The 23458-nt window shown below is 32.1% G+C and overlaps 1 long non-coding RNA gene across 1 annotated transcript; it reads left to right on the top strand.

Annotated features, from left to right (window-relative positions):
* Positions 1-20659: 20659 nt before the first annotated feature.
* LOC140452588 (uncharacterized) lies at positions 20660-21152 on the top strand. Its single transcript, XR_011952223.1, has 3 exons — positions 20660-20728; positions 20787-20927; positions 21044-21152. It is a non-coding gene; the product is annotated as an uncharacterized lncRNA (long non-coding RNA).
* The last annotated feature ends 2306 nt before the right edge of the window (positions 21153-23458 follow it).

The following is a 23458-nucleotide window of genomic DNA, read 5'->3' on the forward strand; positions in this document are numbered from 1 at the left end:
GTTTGTGTAACTTCAAATACAATGCTCATAATAATTAAAATCCCTATGCTTCATGAAATTCCTTACACTACCTATAAAATCTACCCCATTCCAAAAAAAGATCATGTTATGATTCTGCCACCTGCAAGCTACTATACAAATAATAAATGGTTCGACACTTGTATAGGACAAGGCGATAACATAGTTTGTTTCAACTATGTACAATCCAAATGTAACATACTCAATGTAGATAATTACACAAAAACATTAATCACATAGAACTTTTTCCAAGAGACCAGCAAAGTCATATTGCTAGGAATAGTTTACCCGATGAGAATCCAGCAGATAGAAATTAATTCAACCAGCCTCTTGACGACAGATGTGCCAATAATGATTGAAGACGTCACGAGACATTTCCATTCCAAAAATTGTTCCAATAAAATTGATACCAAACCATGAGATGAAAATCGAAAAGTTAACAATCCCAGAGACACATGGCCAAATTTAACCACTAGATACCATAGAAGTACTACCCCGATTATCAATAGGACTGAGCACCACTTCTGTTATAATATTTTTACCTATTTTAGCTTTCCTAATAATCTTCCTAATTAAGAAAAGAAATCCAAAATCCTATTTGGAGAAAAATTGCATCCTGCCCAGATCCAGATATTGGACGAGCTGATAGCCGAAGTAACCAAAAATTCGAGGACGAAGTCCCAACCAATGGAGGGAGGGGAAATATGCTTCCCTACTATTAAGAATCAGCAGATTCCGATGTCCAATGTTATAAAAAGGAAGAAATCAATATTTTTATCATTATTGTAATTATTACGTTTCAATAGTCACGTTTAATCATTAAATGTAGTATTTTGTATAGGTCGGTTATATTTATTTGAGAAAAATGCGATAAGCAGCACTATGATCAGTGAGGAACAGAATAGTACCGACCTAAATGAATTATAATAATATGGTATATTTTATAAGAAATAGGTTCTTAGAAAATTGTATGTATTGATGATTTTGTGTAAGTTTAAATTACTTTAATCATATTTCTACAATGCATTTTCTATAAAATGTTCAAACAATAATTGGTTAATATACAAAAACTAATTAATAATTGAGCGAACGGTAGGCACTTAAAGATAAAAAATATATATTTAAATAATTTATAAAACCTTGAAGTAAAAATTAAAAGTTTTTCTAGTCAACACTTACTTACATTATTATTTTCTCCTAAGAACTGATTTTCAAAGATATAGATATTGCAACAATAAGTGAAGTTTTCATAATAAGGCCACGTTTTTCTTAAAAAATTGAAGCAGTAGTTTGGTGTTGAACATATGTCGATAATCCCTAGATCTGATTATGTAAGAAAATATTCCGGATAAGCTCAGTATTGAGAGAAATTTGTCTTGGTATTACACTTCGTCACTTTCTTCCTTTGAATCACTGTTCTTCACATTGATAATAATTTTATTTAAAACACGACTGTTTTTAAGATATTCTTTTTCGATATTTTTTACGTGCTCTATTGCTTTCTTCCAGTTATCCTTAGAGATATTTTTATATTCAGAATCTATTAGTTTCACGACAGTGTTTTAACATTTTGCATTTACATTTTTTTGTCTCACATTATATTTCAGTTGAGACCATAACAACTCTATTGGATTTGAAACGCAGTAATATGGTGGTAGTCTTAAAGTTATATGTCCATTTTTTCTTGCTGCATCATCAATAATATATTCCTTTACAAATAATTTTGTGTTAAGTACCTCTACTAATTGGTTTTTAGTGTACCAATCTTCAAAATATAAATCTTGTGATAATAAAAAATCTTGCAATTCGGAATTTTAAGTTGTCTAGAATGATATGATGCATTATCTAAAACAATAACACTGTTGTCTGCTACATTTGGCAATAAGTTATTTCTAAACCACGATTTGAAAAGTTCACCCGTAATATCTTGATGATAGTCCAAACAACTGTCTTTAATGTGTTTTGCACTTAATAGTTGAGCAAAGATGCTGGTGTGTTTGTTCTTAAACCTTATCCTGATGCCTTTGTTTCGTGCACCAGTCATAGGTCGCTGGTTTTTTCCCTTGAGGAACAAGTTTTCTCCTTAGGGAAATAGGTTCACTTTACTTCTTTGAAGGACCACCCAGAAAACTGGGACAAATGAAAGTTTCGAAAAGAACGTTTTAACATGTCTGTTAAAACAATTACAACAACGTATTGTGGACGCCGGTAACTTGCTTACGATAGCTGATTTATGAAACTAAACTTTAAGAAACTACAAAACTAGATAACTTGTCGGTGATACAATATTGACACGAACTTAGTAAAACTTATTAATATACCGACTTTGCTGAACCTTCTGAGGTGCGGCTGGCGCGGACTGGAGCCTATAGCTCATCCAATGCTGGATTCAAACTGATGAAAACTGATTTCAATCACTCGGCTAGTAATCGTTTCTTAACATACAGAAATCTCCCCCTGAACCCCTCGACGTATCTAAAGGATATGTTTACATTTAAAATACCTTCGACTTTCATTTTATTATTACAATTACCTAAGAAGGGTAATTTTCGTTAATGTTGGGAAATTTCAAATGACTCAAACCGATAATTTGGAATTGCAAATCCTTTCATTGTTATGATTCTTTGACGATTTTAGAAGCTTATGTCTAGAAAGTTATTTGAATGCAAGTTATCGGCGCCGTACAGATTATTGGATGGTACAGAGAATTTTATAAATCTTAAACTAATATACAGTAGGATATAATGATATGATACAAAAATAAAATAAAAATATTAGATATTGTTGTTACGCAACATAGTCCCCCGGTTGATGTGACCTACATCTAAATGAGTATGAGGTAAAGGACATACTTTAACAATAGATCTTTTAACTGCTCCGTCTTTAGTTCTTAGTTTTTAACCCTGCCGTCTTTACCTGGCATTGTTTCGATTACTCTTGCCAGTGGCCATTTTAGAGGAGGAGCGTTGTCATCGATTAAGAGTACAAGATCATTGACTTTAATGTTTTGATTATTTTTAAGGTTGTAAATATACCTATTTCAATATGCAATTACTCTTTGTAACCGAGTGAAAGATGAGAATTTACAAAAAGCGGAAATTTAAAAGGCAAAATATTTTATCGATTTCAATTCAACTTATCGATTATCGACAACAACTTTTTGCTGGTTCTTGCTTCTAACAAGTAATACGGCTAGGCTGCTGTTCAATTTTATTAAGTGGCCAGGTCCGGCTTCAGATTCTCTGTGCCAATGTACGTAAATTCTCAGCGGGAAGATGGATGAACCGGAATCAGCTACTACCTCACGAAATATACCCACTACGTCACATATATCTTACTCCAATGCATTAAACAGTTTCAAATATCCTTCAAAAGACCAAGGTATTATACGTTCAACCATTTTTTTTTATTATAACTAATAAATTAACAATCAGAATAAAACAATGTATTCTATAAGTTAATGTGATGAGTTTGGGTCCTGTCCCTTGGTTCTGGCGTGATGTGGTTCCCTCCAGTAAGAGAATCACGGGTCCATGTTACTGGTCTGTTGGCTAACGTCGCTTTAGTCTTCTGATAACTCGATGTTGAGGTATTGCGGAAATTAATGGATTGGAGTGTGTGTTCACTTTTTGAATATATTGTAATTTCTTTTGCTGGTATACTTCTTTCACTGTTGAGATATTGAGATCCTCATAGATTCTTTGGTTGGTTACGTACCAGGGGGCATCAACAAGTGCTCTTAAGATTTTTGATTGGCATCCTTCCATAAAAGCAATATTAGATTTACTACTACAGCCCCATAGCTCTATGCCATATGTCCATATTGGTTTGATAACTGTTTTATAAATTAGAATTTTATTATTTATTGACAGCTTGGAGTTTTTTCCAATTAACCAATTGATTTCTTTTTATCTTAGTTGTATTTGTTTTCTTTTTTTGGTGATGTGTTCTTTCCAACACAGGGTTTGGTACAGGTGTAGCCCTAGGTATTTGGTTGTTTTAGTCCTGGGTATTTCCTCATTGTTGATATATATTGGTGGTGGTGTTTCTCGTCGTAAAGTAAAAGTTACGTGGGTTGACTTGTTTTCATTTATTTTTATTTTCCATTGTTTTAGCCAGTTTTCAAGATCATACAAATAGTCTTGGAGTTGTTGTGTAGCTATGTTAATGTGTTTGTGACTTGTAAGTGCTACTGTGTCATCTGCAAATGTGCCAATTGTTACGTTATGTGATGTTGGTAGATCAGACGTATATAATCAATATAATAAAGGTCCCAGGATGCTTCCCTGTGGAATTCCCGCCTTAATGGGATGCGTTTTGGATATTTCTCCATTTACTTTTGTTCTAAACTGTCGGTTTTCCAAGTATGATGTAAGTATTCGAAAGAATGGTGGTAATATTTGTTTAATTTTATAAAGAAGTCCTTTATGCCAAACCTTATCAAAAGCTTGACGCACATCTAGTGATACCATCGGGCAATATTCCTTTTCTTCTGATGCGGTATTGATTTTATCGGTTATTCGGTGGCATTGCTGGATAGTTGAGTGTTCTCGTCGAAATCCAAACTAATAATTTGGTATCCAATCTGCGCCTGTAAAGTCTGGATCTATTCTTTTTATTAAAAGTTTTTCTAGTAATTTGGAGATTGTTGATAACAGACTGATAAGTTGATAGGATGAGACTTCACTTGGATCCTTTCCTGGTTTTGGGAATAATAGTATTTCTGCAATTTTTAGATTGTTAGGCCAATAATTACATCTTAATGTTGCGTTAAATATATATGTAAGGATTACTATACCCTTTTTTTGGTAATTCTTTTAGCATTTTTGGTGTTATTAGGTCAATTCCTGGTAACTTTTTGATATTCAGTCTTAAGATTTTTCTTTAACTTCTTTGGGTGTTGTTAATTTTATTGGATTTACTGATGGTTGTTCTGAGTTTAAATAATTAATAATTTCTTGATCTTCTTCATTGTTGTGTGGTTGGAATACTGTTGCTAAATGTTCAGCAAATAATTCTGATTTTTCTTTATCGCTTCTTGCCCATTGGTTCTGTGTGTCTGTGGTTTTTCTTACTGGTGGGGATATTGCTTGAGGTTTTAAGAATGATTTGATTGGTTTCCATATTGAATGGTCGTATCTATTAAGTTGTGTTACATATTTTTTGACTGACCATTCTCTTGCAATTTTTAGTTGTGTTTTTAATTTATTGGTTAAGCGATTGTAAAACGTTTTATCCGCTGGGTTCCGACATTGTTGCCATTTGGCTCTTGCTCTTCTTTTTTCAGCAATGAGGTTTTTAATTTCTTATGGAATATTTATTCTTTTCTCGATTTTATTTTTATCTGCATCGTTCGGTGTCGCTTCTTTTGCAGCGTTTTGCAATAAAGTTATAAGGTTGTATGTAGCTGCTTCTATTTCTGAAGGGCTTTTTAGTCTTACATTTAGTTTAATGTTTTCATCCAGTATTTTTCGGTAAAGGTTCCAATCTGTTCTAGGTCCATGCAGTTTTGGAGTAGGTTGTTTGTTAATAACGCATGTGCTAATTGTTGCAATAATTGGTGAATGATCTGAAGATAGATCATAACTTGGAACTATGTCAATTAAGGTGTTAGATATTCCTTTTATGATGCAAAAATCTTAGAGGTCTGGTCTTTTTTGGGGTCCGTTGGCCAGTACGTTGGTGTTCCTGTTGATAAATATGAGTATTTATTTTCTTGCAATAAGCTATAGAGCTGTCTTCCCTTTGTTGTTATTAATCTTGATCCCCAGTAAGTGTGTTTACTATTAAAGTCACCAGCTGCGATAAATTTTGGACCTAGAGTATTGAAGAAGGATCCGAAATTGTTTTTTTTTAATATTGTGCTTTGGAGGGCAATATACTGCTGCTATTGTTATTTCGTAAGGTAATGAGCACACTTTAATTACTGTAGCTTGGATACAGTCTGTTATATAACTTTCCATCATGAAATGTTTAATTGATTGTTTGATCAAGATTGCTGTACCTCCATGGGCTGTCTTGTCTGGGTGGTTAGTATGGTACGTTAGATAATGAGGTATTTTAAAATACGATTTGTCTGTAAAATGTGTCTCACTTATTAATAATATATCTATAAAATTTTGTTGTAGAAATATTATCACCTCGTCCTTATGATTCAGCAGCTATTGGCGTTCCATTCAGCTATTCGTAAAAAGAATTTTATTTGCATACGAGTTTACTTAGCATTTTTATTACCATGCTGTTTTGGTACAAGATTTGATTAAACATGGCTTTGAATTCTTCTAAAAACTTCATAAGAATAGTGTTTGAATCTTGGTTATCTGAAGGAGCAGCAGGAGGTTGTCTATTACTTGCTGCATTAGCATAGCTTACATTTGGTCTTACTGTATTGGGTATAAAGTTTCTGTTACGTGCTTGCGACATATTTTGGTGATGATTATATGTAGTTTGTGCTATATTTTTATTTCTATTTAAATTACGATAATATTCGCATTCTTTATAGTTAGCTGGGTGATCTCCTCCACATAAAGCAAACGTAGCTGGTGTGTTCTTGTTCGTTTTACAGCTGTTTGTACTGTGCTGCCCTCCACATTTCACACAGACATATGGTCTATTGCAATATGTTTTTGAATGGCCATATTATTGACATCTCATACATTGGATGATATTTTTGTTTTTGATGGGTGGTTCAATTTGTATATTGCAGTGTTGTAATTTCTGAATTTTATAAATATCTTGGTTATTGTCTGATGGTTCAAGGTCAACAAAGAACATATTTACCGGCTCTTTTGTAATCCTATGTTTAGCATTAATGATGTTTCTTACCTTATGACCCAGTTTTGTCAGTTCTTCTTTGATATCTTTTGTGGCATGTGAATAGTGAAGGTATTTAATTACGACTCTATAGGCCCTTTCTTCCTTTGGTTGATATGTGTGATGAATAATGTTGTTCTCTCTCATATATCTTGATAATTTTCTGTATATTTCTGGATCGCTACAAATTATTTTGACTGTATTATTTGCCATAGTCCTGGTTTTGTATTGTTCAGCTTCAGCTATTTCTGTAAATTGTTTCCTCATTTCTGGGAAGTCGCTTACACCGTAAACAAATATTGGTGGTGGTTTAGGTTTTCTTGGCGCTGTTTCATTTTGATTGGTTTCATTTTCTTGGGTATTCGTTAGTGTATTATATTTGTTCGATAGTGTAATGGCATCATCTTCTTTGTCTGTTTTTACATTTGATCTGATTTTTCTGCGTTTTGTAGTTTTAACTACTTGCCATGAGTTTTTTGTTGACACATTTGCACTTTCTGGTTCGTCATCGCTTGTTGATGACATTCTGTAGTATTGATGGCTATTTCTGTTATTTATATTGCTGTTGTGTGGCGCGTTTTGTTGATTTATATATTGTTCTTGATTGGGCGGAAATATCATATTCGTCGAAGAATTGGTGGTTGGTTGATTTATTTGCATATTGTACATACCTGGTGTTTGTGATGAGATTTGTGGATAACCCTGTATATTGTTGATTTTTGATTGACCCTGTGTGTTGTTTGGAATCTGCATTTGTGGGTAACAATTCATTTGGTTTGATGGATACTGGATTGGTAATGGCTGGCTGTTTACATTTTGCATTTGTTGGCTAACTATGTAGTTGTCGAATCCTGGTCCATTCCCAGTTGGAAACATTATAATTAAATTACTGAATTGTTTTTAAATTTAATTTGATGAGTTTATTGTTTTTAAGTCTATTACTAATTGATTGCTTTTTAATCACTTAACATTTACTTATCTGTTCAATTCGATAAAACCGGTCGCACGTTGATAACGGAGAACCACCTAACGTCAGCTCGGTTTGTAGTATCGATGTGAACTACTTTCAACCATACAAAGAATAAAAGTTTTCGAATACATAAAAGCTGTTGGATCAATAGTACAGCCCAAAAATGTTGTTTGGGCATCCAAAATAGCAAACAACCGCATCTGCATCTACCTCTCCTCTAAATATATAGTTGATCAATTTCTTAGCTCCCACAAATATATAAATATTGATGGTAACCAGATTGAAGTAAGAAGACTTATAACCCCTGCCCAGAGACTCATCATATCTAATGTATGTCCTACTATACCTAATAGCATAATTGAAAAGCACTTAAAAACTATGGGTATAAAATCCGCCTCCAACATGACGTTTCTACGAGTAGGTATGCAAGACTCAGAATACAGAAACGTACTCAGCTTTAGGAGGCAAATGTTCATAAGTCCTTTAGAAAATGCATCAATGCCTGACTAATTTCTAATCTCATTCGACAATACATCATATCGACTATACATTTCCATAGATGTTCTAAACTGCTCCAGATGCAAGATTGTCGGACATCACGATTCTGACTGTCCTTCTTTATCATCATCAAGTAACTCAATTAATCAAATGGAAACTGACCATCACGTGAATATACATAACTCTACCAATGAAAAATATAATCAGCTACAAGATCAACCACAAAACCAATACCAAGAAGATACCGAAACATTAATGGAACCAGAACCCAATACCATACAAAATCACGTATCAGCTACAAAGGACCAAACCACTTCCTCACAAACAAACAATGAATTACAAATCTTGAATCAACCAAAAATATTCCAAGATAATTCCTTAGTAATTGAAAGCGATAGAAAAACCACTGAAATTACTCCTGCAACTAAAAGACAAATATCCTCTTCTGAAATTCTTGAAAATGACCTACCTCCTCCCGATACTCAAAAACCTAAGAAAAAGCCTAAAACCCAAGAAGATATTCCAATTATTCTAAATCAAATTAAAGAAAAAATTAAAAATAGAAACCCTTCCTTTACACTTACTTTCATGAAATATGTGATTTTCTGGCAAATTCCCTTCACTCAAAACATCCTGAACGCATTGTTAAAAATTATTCAAATGCAAGCCAAGAAATAAAAGAAATTTTAAACTTTATATATTCTCAAATACAAAATAAAACTTTAAAAAACAATACCACCAGATTGAAGAAGAAACTGCTTCTCAACAGTTCTTCTTCTACTGACGAAACTGACTAAGAATCAAGTTCTCAACAATATATAGTTAACACATAAAGGGTTAATGGCTAGCACATTCATATTACAGTGGAACCCCAACGGTTATTTTACACATATAGAATCCATTAAGCTTCTTATACACGAATATCTTCCTTTAGTCATATGCCTAGAAGAGACCCATTTAATTGTTGAGTGTCCAGTGTACCAGAACGAAAGAATCGCGTGTGCCCTTAGTGATAATTTAAAAAGTATACTAACGTCAAATTTACAGTTTTTATTAAGTTATCTTAAAATGACTAAACTATATACCAGATAGTAAAAAATATTTTTTTATGTAACAATATGCATCTTGCTGTTTGTGTATGTCTCCCCGCTTATAACCCTTAGTGGTTGATGCGGGTATATTTGTTTAAATAAAAAAACAAAAAAAAACATTTGGAACAAATTCATTAAATTTAGTGGCTTTGTTCATTAGAAAGTGGGGCCCATGCCACCATAATGTATTGTCTACCAGCAAGGCCGTTGTGGTACCGCGAGACAGAATATCTGCTGGGTTATTTTTCGAACCTACGTGATTCCATAAATAAGTTCGCGTTAACTCCTGTATTTGAGTTATACGGTTTGCTACGAAGATTAACCAACGAGAAGGATGAGAATTTATCCACGCGAGTACAATTTGGGAGTCTGTCCACAGCCTAACCGAAGCTATGGAAAAAACCTTTGGTGAAATAATGAGAACGATATTTGAAATCAGGGTAGAAAACAAGACAGCCCCTAATAATTCAAGCCTGGGTAGGGAAATGGTTTTTAGCGGAGCTACAAGGCTCTTTGAAGTGATTAAGTTGCACGAAACGGCTCCATTTTTATGTAAAACCCGTAAATAGATACAAGCACTATATGCCTTCATGCTTGCATCGCAGAAACCATAGATTTCAATTCGAAAAATATTAAGCGGATTGAGCAGAGGTCTTGAGATTGTAAGTTTTGCAAGATCAGGAATGTGAGCTAAAAAATTCAACCATTCTGATGATGTTTCTCCTGTGAGTTTGTCATTCCAAATTAAGTTGCTTATCCATATTTTTTGCATTAACAACTTTGCAGATAGAGTAATCGGATTTATTAGACCTAGAGAATATGTCAGACTGAGAATTCCAACATATTCCAAGAACTTTATTTAACGAATTACCGCGTTTTATTACATAATTAGATCTTTGAGATTCAGAGGAAATAGAATCGAGAAACTCGGAAGAATTAGAACTCCATTTATGGAGTAGTATTCCAGCTGAATTTAAACTCGTAGAAAATTGCTTATAAGTCTTGTACAAAGTGTTGATATCATTTGCACCATCTAAAATATCATCTACATAACAAGAATTTTCTAGAGATTCAGCAGCTAATGCCGATAATGCTAATGAATTTGTGCCGTAGGTCACGGTCTGAAGTTCCAGACATTTTAATTCTTCTTGCGGGGAATTGCGCCACAGAATGTTTAATAGAAATGTTTGTTTCGGGTTAATTCCTATTTGCCTAAACATTTTTTCGATGTCTGCGATGAGAGTATATTTGTAGAGTCTAAAGCGAATTATAATTTCGAACAAATCAGGTTGTACAGTATAACCTTTGAGCATAATATCGTTGAGAGACACATTTAAGGTTGATTTCATTGATCCATCAAATACAACCCTGAGTCGAGTAGTTAAGCTATCATGCTTGAAAACACAATGATGTGGGAGAAAAAACTTATGTTCGGACGATTCATTAATCTTAGAAAGAGGAACGTATTTACAATGACCTAAAGAGATATATTCTGATATGAATTCAGTGTACTGATGCCGTAATTCAATATTGAAGCCTATTGAGCCTTTTTTCAATATTGAAAAAACGTCTTTTTGCCAAATGAAATGATTCACCTAATTTCTGATATTCATTAGGGATCTTCAGAGGTAGGTCTACTTGAAATCTGTCACTAGGAAGAATTGTAAGCGAGGATTTGAATATGTCCTCAGCTCGCTGTTCTGAGGGAGTTAATGTTTTTACATGAATAGAAGTGAGTGGTTTAGTCTCTTCTATTTCCCAAAATTTCTTTAAAAGAAAATCAAGATTAACAGTTTGTGCGTGTAATGAAATATTTGAATAATGTGAGTGAGCATTGTTCGTTGAAGGAGTTGCGTTTGATCCTAACATTGCATAACGAGCGTATGGAATATTTCCACCTACAATATAACTCAAATGAGTGTTTTGAAGAATAGAAAGGTTGGGGCCTAATTTTATTAAGCCATAAGTAACTAGGTCGAAATAAATATCAGCTCCTAAAAGTTTTACATTTTTTAGTATTTTTAATAAATTTAAATCCAGAGCGACTTGTGGATGCTGGCACGTAATGCTTTCGAGGACAGCATAGGACAGATTAAAGTTTTTACCAGGAGATGTGTTTGAATATATTTTAAGGTCTACCATCTTGTTTGAAACAGAAGAAGTTTGAGCTATACCTGATTTTTAAGATTTCTTGTATAGGGTGAATAACAAATTCTTTTGGTTAACCTGTCTGTTATGAACGAAACTTGGCTACCAGAGTTTGTTAAACAACGAACAGAGATGGGATTATTTTGAACATCGTAAACAGTTACCAAAGCAGTTGCGAGTAAAATTTGTAGATTGTTCGAATTTAATTCGAATTCGAGACAAATTTAAAAATTGTTGGCAAGAGTATACTTTGTGTGAGTTATAGACCAGGGAAATAAGCAAAAAAAGTACCCTGTTTTTGACACTCGTCCGGCCAGGCAAACGACAGTTGTTTTGAGTAGTATGGACCTCTGTTACAAAAACCTATATGTTTCCTGCAGTCGATTTTTGGACTTAATTAGTTATTAACAAATTAAGGTCAAAAAACGGAAAATTTTTGCTGTTTTCGTCTATCGACAAAAAGTGAAGCATTTTAAACAAATTTTACAACATAGTAAACTTTTGAGTTATATAAAAACCTTCAAATGGCGTTTTCTAAATGTTTCTATCCTTATTTGTTGCTTAGGAAATTACAAAATAGGTCAAAAATTTCGGTTTTTTTATAAATGTTAATAACTTTCTTAAAAATAAACTTATAACATTCATATTTTATGAAATGCTGTGTCTTGGAGTGCTTAAAATATTGTTAAAATTTCAAAGTGATCGGTCAAAAAGTTTAAAAGTTATTTTATTTGTTTATCCCAAATTAATTTTTTTTTGCAACAATATAAGTCAGAAAATTATATAGTTTTAGTAATTATATTGACAGTTTCTGGAAGAACAAGACTTGTTCTATTATTAACATTAAAAAAAATATTAAGAAAATTAATTTTAAATATTGCAAAATAATTTTGCAAAACATGTCGATTTTTTGCTTATAAACAATTAGAATAACTTTTTAACCATTGCCTGTAAGAATATTGTTTTTTTTTTATTTAAAAACCTAAATTTTTTTACAAATTTAAAAGAAAAAAAATTTGTCCTAAAATAATTTGGGACAATGTTAGCCTCTTTTTTTATTTAATTCATAGCAGCTTTGTTTATAACAATTAAGATATCTGTTGTTGTAAAAATTACAAAAAAAAGTTATTAACAAAAATTATAGGCAGCTTTAAACTCCACATTTTATAAATAGTTAAAATCGTACATTGTGTTCCATAAGATGATGGCAGACCAAACTTATGTTTTTTTAAATGGAACACCCTGTATTTTATTTTAAATTTGAAATCTGCTTCACTTCCACATCACAACAATGTAAAGTTTTATTATGTTATACCGGGGATTTAAAAAGTTATAACCAATATTACCTGAAAATCGTATTAAGTTTAACTCCCTGTATAATTAAAAAGGAGTATAGTAACATTGATCTATTGCAACCGTAGTTTTTTAAAAATTTTTAAAAATTTTAAAACATATTCGTTTTTATAATATTCGTTAAATCAAATACAGGGTAAGTCAAAATGCAAGTACATTATTTTCTTGGTAATTTTAAATAGAACATCCTGTATTTTATATCATTATCGAAAAGTAATAATATCGTACTTCAAATTTTATAAAGTACCTAAAGTTAATAGTTTTCTAGATATTTTTATTTTTCCATCAAAGTACTAATTTGGTAGATATAGATGAGTTTAAAATGATATTCCCAATATTACTGAGTTGCATTCTTGGGACGAATTTATTGTAGGATAGTTCATTCGATAACATGAAATTAACTTAAAAAGAATAATAATAAAATAATAAAGAATAGCCATTAGAAAAATTATTTTAATTAATATTTCCAAAGCAATACTATTTTTAGAAACAATTGACTACGACAATTTGTTGTTTTCATAAAATCTATTATAAATAAATTATTTTCAATTTTATTAAAGAGGTATAAATTAATTATAAATATTTATGTTTTTAAATTAAAATTATCTCAAATATTACAATAAAAATAAAAAAAAAGTTTATTTAACAATTTATTTATTGAAATAATGCATATTCGTAATGTACGCAAACAGTACATACAAATTAAAAAAAGGAACGTCGAAATCCATAAATAAGAACCAGAGACACAGATAACAGCTCCTTTCCCCCTCCCTTCGGCTCCCGTGAGTTTCGAAGCCAGCCGATTTTAAGGACCACATTTTGAAGCTTTGTGGACGATTTTATTGAAGGGCAATCTTTTTAGAATTTGGTACGTTAAAACTATAAAGTATGGTCTTTTAAATAACGCTAATTAGATTTATTAATTGTTATAAACAAAGCTGCTATGAATAAAATAAAAAAAGAGGCTAACTTTGTCGCAAATTATTTTAGGACAAAATTTTTTTTTTAATTTGTGAAATAATTCAGGCTTCTTAAATATAAAAAAATAATATTTTTGCAGACAATGGTTAAAAAGTTATTCTAATTGTTTATAAGCAAAAAAGCGACATGTTATTGCCAAATTATTTTGCAATATTTAAAATTAATTTTCTGAATTTTTTTTTAATGTTGATAATAGAACAAGTCTTCTTCTTCCAGAAACTATCATTACAATTGCTAAAACTATATAATTTTCTGACTTATATTGTTGCAAAAAAAATTAATTTGGGATAACAAATAAAATAACTTTTAAACTATTTGACTTATTACTTTGAAATTTCGACCATATTTTAAGCACTAGAAGGCACAGCATTCCATGAAATATATATGTTATAAGTTTATTTTCAAAAAAGTTATTAACATTTATAAAAAACCGAACATTTTGACTTATTTTGCAACTTTCCAAGCAACAAATAAGGATAGAAACATTTAGAAAACGCCATTTTGAAGGTTTTTATATGACTTATAAGTTTCTTCTCTTCTAAAATTCGTTTAAAATGCTTCACTTTTTGCTGATGGACGAAAAAAGCAAAAATTTTCCGTTTTTTGACCTTAATTTGTTAATAACTAATTAAGTTCAAAAAATCGACTGCAGGAAACATATAGGTTTTTGTTACAGAGGTCCATACTACTCAAAACAACTGTCGTTTGCCTGGCCGGACGAGTGTCATGAAAAAATGCTTATTTCCCTGGGCTATTAGAATTGCATACGAAACATTTAAAAGGTGTATCCCTATTATTTACAGTAGTATGAAGAGACGGTTTTGATTTATAAACTGTTTTTTCTTCAAAGATCAAATTTTCCAATATCTTACATTTCTTTTCAATGAAATTTAAAAACTCATATATTGTAGGAAGTTCGTTGAAATCTCTTTCGGATTCAAAGGATCGTTTCATATTAAAGTCTAATTTTTGTGTGAATATGTGAATTAAAATTAAATCTGTAAGATTGTTGGAGATATTTAAATTATTTAGCGCACTTAAATTCTTTTTAATGTGAGTTAAGAATTCTTGCAAGTTTTGAGCAGTATTTATTGCTAATGAAGGAACGTTCAAAAGTTGTTTTAAATACGTGTTAATTATTAAACATTTGTTTTTAAATCTATTCTTAAGTGACGTGTATCGAGAGCAACGGAAAAATTTGAGCCTACAACTTCCAAATTTTCAATTAGTTGTAAAGGCTCGTTCTTGAGAATTGATTTTAAGTAAATTAGTTTTTCAATATCTGAAAAATTTGAATCATTTACGATAAGTTTTGTAAACATCTCGATTAAACTAGGCCAATTTGCTATATTTCCATCGAAATGTGGAATTTTTATTTCCGGTAGGCGGATATGATGGTTATTTGAATGATTTTGTTGAGCTGAGGTGCTCACAACAGAGTTTACTGAAATTTTATCGATTTTATCCTTTAGAGCTGATTCTAAGGTTAAAAATCTGTCCTCTACATCTGCCATGTCAACAGCAAATGCATCATCTATTGTTTCTAATTCATTTTGAACCTCGAGATATTTGTCAAAACCTTTTGATAAATAGTCTTTTTTAGAAATCAGTTCATTTTTTGAAATATTAATTTTTTCATTTTCTTTAAACCAATTCTCCAATCTAGTTCTCGAAGCTTTACTTCGACCTCTTGCCTTAACAAGGTAATCTTTTACTTTAACAAGATCATCAACCGTTTTATTCATGACTAGCTGAGTGAATTAGATAAAAATATGATGAGCGAGAAATATGCGAAACAATTTGATCTTTAAATTAAAAAACAGAAGAATAGTAATAAACACAGAGAGATAGCGAAAATTTGAGAATTCCCACTAAAATTCGAAAATATGATAATGTCCAATAATTATAAAAAGAATAGCGAAATAACGAAAATGTCCAAAAAGAGTTTATAGTATGCATTTCACAAATGTTACTAAAATTAAAAAACTTACAGCTTGTTGTGAGTGTGATGCTAGGCGTTAAATCAGCTACCAGGATGAAGGAGTCTGGAGGCGTTCTACTGGAAGACCCTGAAGATGCTGCGTTGATGTCTAACTTGAAGGTGAGACATGCGAAGATCTCTAATTTGAAGTTGAAATGTGAAGATACCTGGTTCGAAGGAACATGAGCGAAGATGCAGGTGTGTTTGTCCTTACACCTTGTCCTGATGCCATTGTTTCGCCAACCAGTCATAGGTCGCTGGTTTTTTCCTTGGGAAACAAGTTTTGTCATTAGGGAAATATGTTTACTTTACTTCTTTGAAGGACCACCCAGGAAACTAGGACAAATGAAAGTTTCGAAAAGAACGTTTTAACAAGTCTATTAAAACAATTACAACAACGTATTTTGGACGCCGATAACTTGCTGCCGCCAATAGCTGATTTATGAAACTATAAAACTAGATAACTTGTCGGTGATACAATATTCATACGAACTGAGTAAAACCTATTAATATACCGACGGTGCTAAACCTTCTGAGTTGCGGCTAGCGCGGACAAGAGCCTATAGCTCATTTAATGCTAGATTCGAACTAATCGATTCGATCACGATGGCAGGTGGTTCGATCAGTGAACCTCCTGACAAATGTAAATTTTGTGCTAAATTTACTTCAACAAATGACATTAAATGTTTGGGTAATACCTGTGATGTTGTTCTGTACGTCAAATGTTTTGATGCAATTTCGAAAGTTGTATTTGTCGATAAAAACTCGTTCTATTGTCGTAACTGTTCGGTTAATAAAGGACATTGTTCTGCTCCAATGTGTGATAAGTTATCATGTGAAAAAGTTGTGTTGGAGAAGGAGATTGAATGTCTGTCACGAGAAAGGGAAGTTTTAAATAAGTACGTTGCTGAATTGGAATACACAAATAAACTGCTTAAATCAAAAACGACGGTAAGTGACGATTTTCAAGCACAACCTTCTAATTCTACCAGCTTATTTTTGCCAATTAGTGATAGGCCAGCAAAAAGTTACTCGGGTGCCTTGAAAGTAAATAAAACTGACTGTGATTCTGTTTTGCTTGTAAGGTCAACGAACCAAAATATTGCTAAGGTTCAGGTAGATAGCGATATTAAATCGAAAATTAATCTTTCTTCTACAAAAGCTACTGTTGATAGTACTAAGTTGAAAAAAAATAGAGTTTTAATTAACTGTAACAACGAAATGTCTTTAGAAAAATTAAAAGAGTGCCTTACCAAATAACTAGGAAATACTTAATCTGTTACTAAACCAAAAAAGTTAAATCCGAAATTAATGATTCGTGGCGTAAATGCTGCCTCTCTGTAAAAAACAAGTTTTTTGCAAGACCCTATTAGTTTAAATGATCTCAACGTAAATAAAGATGATATAAAAATGGTAACAAAAGTTAAGTTTAAGGAGCGTTTCAACGTCGTGATGGAGGTTTTACCAGCTTTATACAAAGTGGTAATAGAAAGAGGTTTCCTGTATATAGTCTGGCTGAAATGTTATGTTAGTGAACACATTAATATTGTAAAATGTTTTAAATGTTGCAAAGCTGGTCACCAAAAAAAAGATTGTCTTAGTAATTTAATATGTCCGAAATGTTCTAAATCTCATGAAATAAAAGATTGTACCGGTCAGACTATGTGCTGTAATAATTGTAAAACGTTTAACTTAAGATACAAACTAAATTTAGATACAGTTCATATTGCAAACAGTTCAGTTTGTGGTTATTTATTAGGGAAAATTGAGCAACTTAAAACTAGAATTCAGTATGTCTAACAAAAAGCTAAATTTAGCTCATTTTAATACACGTTCTTTGTTTCCAAAATTTAACGTTTTCTTAGATCTGGTAAATGATCACAGCTTTGATATTGTTTGCCTGTCCGAAACTTGGTTGAAGTCGGATATCTCAGATCAGAGTGTATACATTTCGGGTTTTAAAATAATTCGTAAAGACCGTAGTTCAAGAGGTGGTGGAATCGCTGTTTTTGTACGTGATTCAATCATTTCAAAGTCAGAACTTGCTGACCTTCCCTGTCCATTAGGTATCGAACAAATGTGGATTTCTGTGAAAATACAGAAAACAACATTGTTAGTCGGTGTTATATATAGAACTGAGGCGTGCAGGATGCTAAATTTCATACAGTATTGTGATGATACTCTTTCTCACATAAAACCTCAATTTAATAATATTATTGTAACTGGTGATATCAATGTTGATCAGGTAGTAGATAATCAAATAAATTATTGTTTTCAGTCTTATAATTTTGTTCAATTAGTAGAGGAACCTACGCGCATAACTAACAGTTCACAAACACTGCTCGATGTTATTTATACAAATAAAAGTGAACTCATTAGACATTCAGGCGTTTTAGATCATGAACTATCTGACCATAGAGCAGCTTACTGTGAATTTGATTTAGATATTAATTACAAAACAAACTTTTTAAAGATATAAAGAAATTACAAAAACTTTTCAATATCTTCTTTTAATCTGTAATCTGTAATCAGATCTGTAAAAAATGTCATGGGATAATATACTGTACGAAAATTTTATAGATAATAAAATTCGAATTTTCAATGATATGTTAGTTTCGCTGTTTGATAAACATGCTCCCTATGTTGAATTAAGAATTACAAAGCCACCTGCTCCTTGGCTAACACCCACAATACAGAATATGATGAAAACTCGTAATGCTGCTTTAGCCAAATATAAGAAAACTAAAACCGTCTTAGACTATAGTTACTATAAAGATCTTCGAAACGCAATCCGTTTGGAGAAGAATAGTTACTTAAATTATCGGTCTGCTTCTTTCAATAAAAAAGATCTTTGGAAAGCTATGAGGTTATTCAAAATTGTAAATAAACCAGTTATAGAGATCCCTCAGGAGCTTAAAGATCCTATATCTATAAATAATTATTTTACATCTGTCTTTAGTCCTGTAAATTGTTGTCCTGAGACACCCCAATGGTATTAGTCAAATATTTTGAACCCAGATATTATTTTCTCGTTTAAAATGGCCACTATTGATGAAATTAAATCACTTATATTAGGGTTAATTTCGGAAGCTGTTGGATGTTATAATATTTCTGCAAAGACGCTACAACTCTCCCTTTCTATTATTGCTCCTTATATTACGCATTTTATAAATTGTTGTTTGGAGGTAGGTTATTTTCCGGACACTTGGAAATACGCTTTGGTAAAACCACTGCCCAAATCAAATAAAACTGAATCACATAATGATCTTCGACCAATAAGCATTCTACCGGCACTGTCAAAAATTTTAGAAAAGGTTATCTATAAACAGATATACGATTATATTTTTAGAAATAATGTAGTTACATATATACAATCAGGCTTTAGAAAAGAGTTTAGTACAACGACTCTGCTTCTTGACTTAACAGATAATATACTTCGATCATTTGATGAAGGAAAAGCAACCTCAGTCATCTTGCTTGATTTTTCTAAAGCCTTCGACACTATTCATCACGCTCTTCTGTGTGCTAAATTGAAATATTTTGGATTTGATCAAAAGGTCATAATCGATAATAGTTCATCAGAATTTGCATCTGTCAATTCAGGGGTGCCTCAAGGTTCGGTTCTTGGTCCTCTTTTTTTTCAATATATATTTCCGACCTGTATAAATCTTTAAATAATCTGAAATTGCACTCTTTTGCAGATGACACACAACTCTATTTCTCTTTTGAATCTGACTCTGTAAATCAAGCGTCACAAAAAATAAATCAGGATTTGGAATCTATTTGTACTTATTCCACTTTACATAATCTTAAACTAAATGCTAAAAAATATAATTCTTTGTTATATTGTTCAAAAAATTATAAAGCCACTGTTCAGGATAACTTAAAACTAATTATAAAAAATGAACCTCTAAAAAATGTTAATATTTGCGGAAACTTAGGAGTCATATATGACTGTACGCTACGTTTTCAAGAGCATGTCACCCTTTTAGTAAAAAAGTGCTATTTAGTTATGCGTCAACTGTATAGAAGTAAAGGCATTTTTTTTTATTTTCAAAAAGCCGCATCAACCGTTTACAAGTTTATTACAATATATATGGTAGTGTACATATCGCCTAGTGAGAACAATAGTGGCGAAACTCGAAAATCAAGGATTTTGAGTTAAGTCCATAAACCGATATCTAAATATGCCCTCTTTCATGTGCAAGATCGGCGAACAATTATTTTATTTCCTTACTACTAGAGGGCAGCCACGTGTCTTTAGGGTATTGTGAATTTGTCAAATATTTTGATGCATTAACGACGAAGGTCAGTGCTTAAATTTTCTTCGTTGGGAAAGCAACGAAACTTCACATCAAGACTGGCGAATCTGTAATTACGCCGTGATTGCACGTATTCGAACAATTATCTTTAAAAATATTAGTGTAATAGTGGCGAATGTGCACTTTTGTCATTCATGTTCTGAATTCGGAGTGTAAAATATAAATTAAATTAAAAAAAAGAACGACGAACCTGTAATTTCGTCTATTATGTTGTAGGTAAGTCAAAGTTTTATTTATGTGTGGGATATTTATTTTGATTTTAGCTTTTATTGTATTACAGTTTTGTATCATATTAAAATATTATTACTACTTTCACGGGTATTGCATAACAGGGACTGTTAAAAATAATTTAAATCAGTATTACTTCGCTGTAATATTAAATATATAAAAATAAATCTAGTTACATTTATTTAAAAGATAGTACCGTAATGATGAATTAAATTATATTAAACTCAAACTTAAATTATGTTTATAATATTATTATTTTTAGGTCTTAAAGATCCGGAATCATGAGCGGACGGTCAGAAAAAATGCTAACTGCTCTTGGAATATAGTAAGTTTCAGTGTAATGTAGATTTAAATTTTTGTATGTTGTGCCCTTTTGCTTTTAGTGTAAACCGCGAAGGCGAAAAGCCAAGTTTTAGTCAAGATTCTTCCAACTAAAATTTACATAAGATGAGTCACGACGAAGAAAGTAATTTTGGAGTATTAAAACAAACAGATGAAAAAATCCAGGCTGTTCTGGAAATAAAGTATGTTTTAGTTGTTTATTATATTAAGAAACCTAACATTTTGTAATGAAGTAGTTTACTTTTAAATTTATTTACATAAAACGCTTTTTTTAATCTAAATTTGGTTTTATTTTTAGTGTAAATTGCGAAAATCAAAACAAAATTGAGAAAGATTCACCTAAAATGGATGATCTTATAGCAAGTTGCTCAGGATTGAAGCCAACAGAGAAAGGTAAATGTTTTATTTTATCCTAACGTATGGTCCTAAAGTTTTGGGAAAAATTTCACCTGGTCTGATTGAGAAGCAAAATGCATTTAACAAAGAAGGCCATGGAATTAAAATGTCATCAGTTATTGACATTTAATAAACAAAGCAGAATATTTTGGTTTGTGCTCTGCAAAATGTCTTATAAAATTGATATTCGTCGAGGTGTTTATAATATGGTTGGGCGAATGTCGAAACGGGATATTGTTAATATTTATCGAGATCAAAACATAAGCAAATCGACAGTTTATCGCACAATCAGAGAATGTGAAGAAGGGATACTATGTGTTAACTTGCGTAAAAGTGGCTGACCGCGGATTTTGAACCATATAAGAGAGGCAAGACTGATTGAAGCAGCTAAGAACAAAATTGGGGTATCACAGCGAAAACTGGCCAGAAGATTTCACGTTGGAAAGACTACAGTATACAGGACCCTATCGAGTAACAATATTATCTACCGGCAAAGAAGGAAAGCTCCAAAATACACAGAGGATCAATTAGAGAGAATTCCGAGATGTTGCCGCGCGTTAAGGCGAGTGCATTTCGTCAACAAGTTGATCGTGATGGACGATGAAAAATATTTTACTTTTATCAACTCTGAGATGAAGGGTAACGATGGGTTTTACACGAACGATTACGAAAATGTACCTGATGAAATAAAATACAAAAGTAAGAAAAAATTTGAGGACACAATTTTGGTATGGTGTGCAATTTCTAAGACTGGCTTTATCTCACAGCCCTACATTGGTGTTGTTCGAGGCGAAGCCTTAAACGCAAATATTTATATTCAAAGATGTCTCTCTAAATTGCTTCAGTTTGTGAACACACATCATGCAAATGATCAAATAGTCTTTTGGCCAGATCTTGCTTCATGTCATTACGCGAGAATCACAAGGAACTGGTACGAAACTAACAACATTACCTTTGTACCGAAAGCAGACAATCCCCCCAACCTACATCAGGCTCGTCTAATTGAAGAGTTCTGGGCAATATTAAGTCGGAAAGTCTATAATAACGGATGGGAAGCACAAAATCAGGAACAGTTAAGACGCCGCATATATACAAAAATTAGAGAAATTGACGCCGAGGTCGTCCAAAGGATTATGGAACGTGTCAGGGGAATTATTAGGCAAATCGAAAATAATGGTCCCTTGTCTGTCATTTGAATTTTGATTTATAATAAGGATAGTTAAGTTAAATTGTTGAATAATTTAATAAAAATTATTGTGGTCAGAGTTATATGCTTTTGAAATTTTTCCCAAAACTTTAGGACCATACGTTGATTTAAATAATATCATCTTTTTATTACCATTGCATTAACAATTTATTTTATTCGTTTCCCAATTTTAAGCTGACAAAACACTTTAATGATTAATTAATATTAACAATTATGATGGTGTTTTATGGTAGATCAAAAGTAAAAAATTGATGTTGATAAAAACACCTATGATGACAAAGACTAATTTTACTGATTTTAAAGGAAATTTCTAAATTAATTACCTCTTTTATTTATAGGGGTAGAACAGGAAATTGAGAACATTGAAAACGAAGGTTCAAGAGACTCCAGCGATTCAAGTAGCTCCGATGAGTCCTTATCTGAATCATGGTCTTCCAAGGGTAGTCGTTGTAGCAGATCGTCTTCTACGAAATCATTGAGCTCATCAGTAGATGATAGTGACAGAGACCCAGGTTTCAATGAAAAAAGTAATGAATCCGAAGAATCCACAGGTTCGAACAGAAACGTTGGAGGAACGACAAACAGGAAACGAAATCCAGAAGGCTGGAAAAGAACTATTGTAAAAAATTAAGAAACTGTGGAAAAGAATATCAATCTCTTCATAATGGTAAGTTAATTCCAGCAAGGAAAATGCTTTCATCGTGCAAAAATACTTGCAGGCTAAAATGTAGTGTTAAGTTCACCCAGGAAGATAGGGAAATACTTTTTAATAGTTTCTGGAATTTGGAAAACTTAGAGAATCAGCGTAGTTTTGTTGTAAACCATATGCAACCTATCCAACCAAAATACAGACACGTTCTAATCGAAAGGCAGAAAAAGCGAGGAATAAACAAAGGCTACTACTTTGAAAAAAATAATGAACGCAAGCAAGTTTGCTTCTTATTTTTTAGGGGAACTCTTGGTGTAAGTGAAAGATTTATCAGAACTGTCAAAACTAAAGATAAAGGGGGTTATTTAGAAATCGATTTGCGTGGAAAAGGTAAACACAAAAATATTTCGGAACAAATTAAAAATGATATGAGACACCATCTTTCATCAATACCAGCTGTG

The sequence above is a fragment of the Diabrotica undecimpunctata genome, chromosome 11, assembly GCF_040954645.1.
Source record: "Diabrotica undecimpunctata isolate CICGRU chromosome 11, icDiaUnde3, whole genome shotgun sequence".
NCBI classification, from domain to species: domain Eukaryota; kingdom Metazoa; phylum Arthropoda; class Insecta; order Coleoptera; family Chrysomelidae; genus Diabrotica; species Diabrotica undecimpunctata.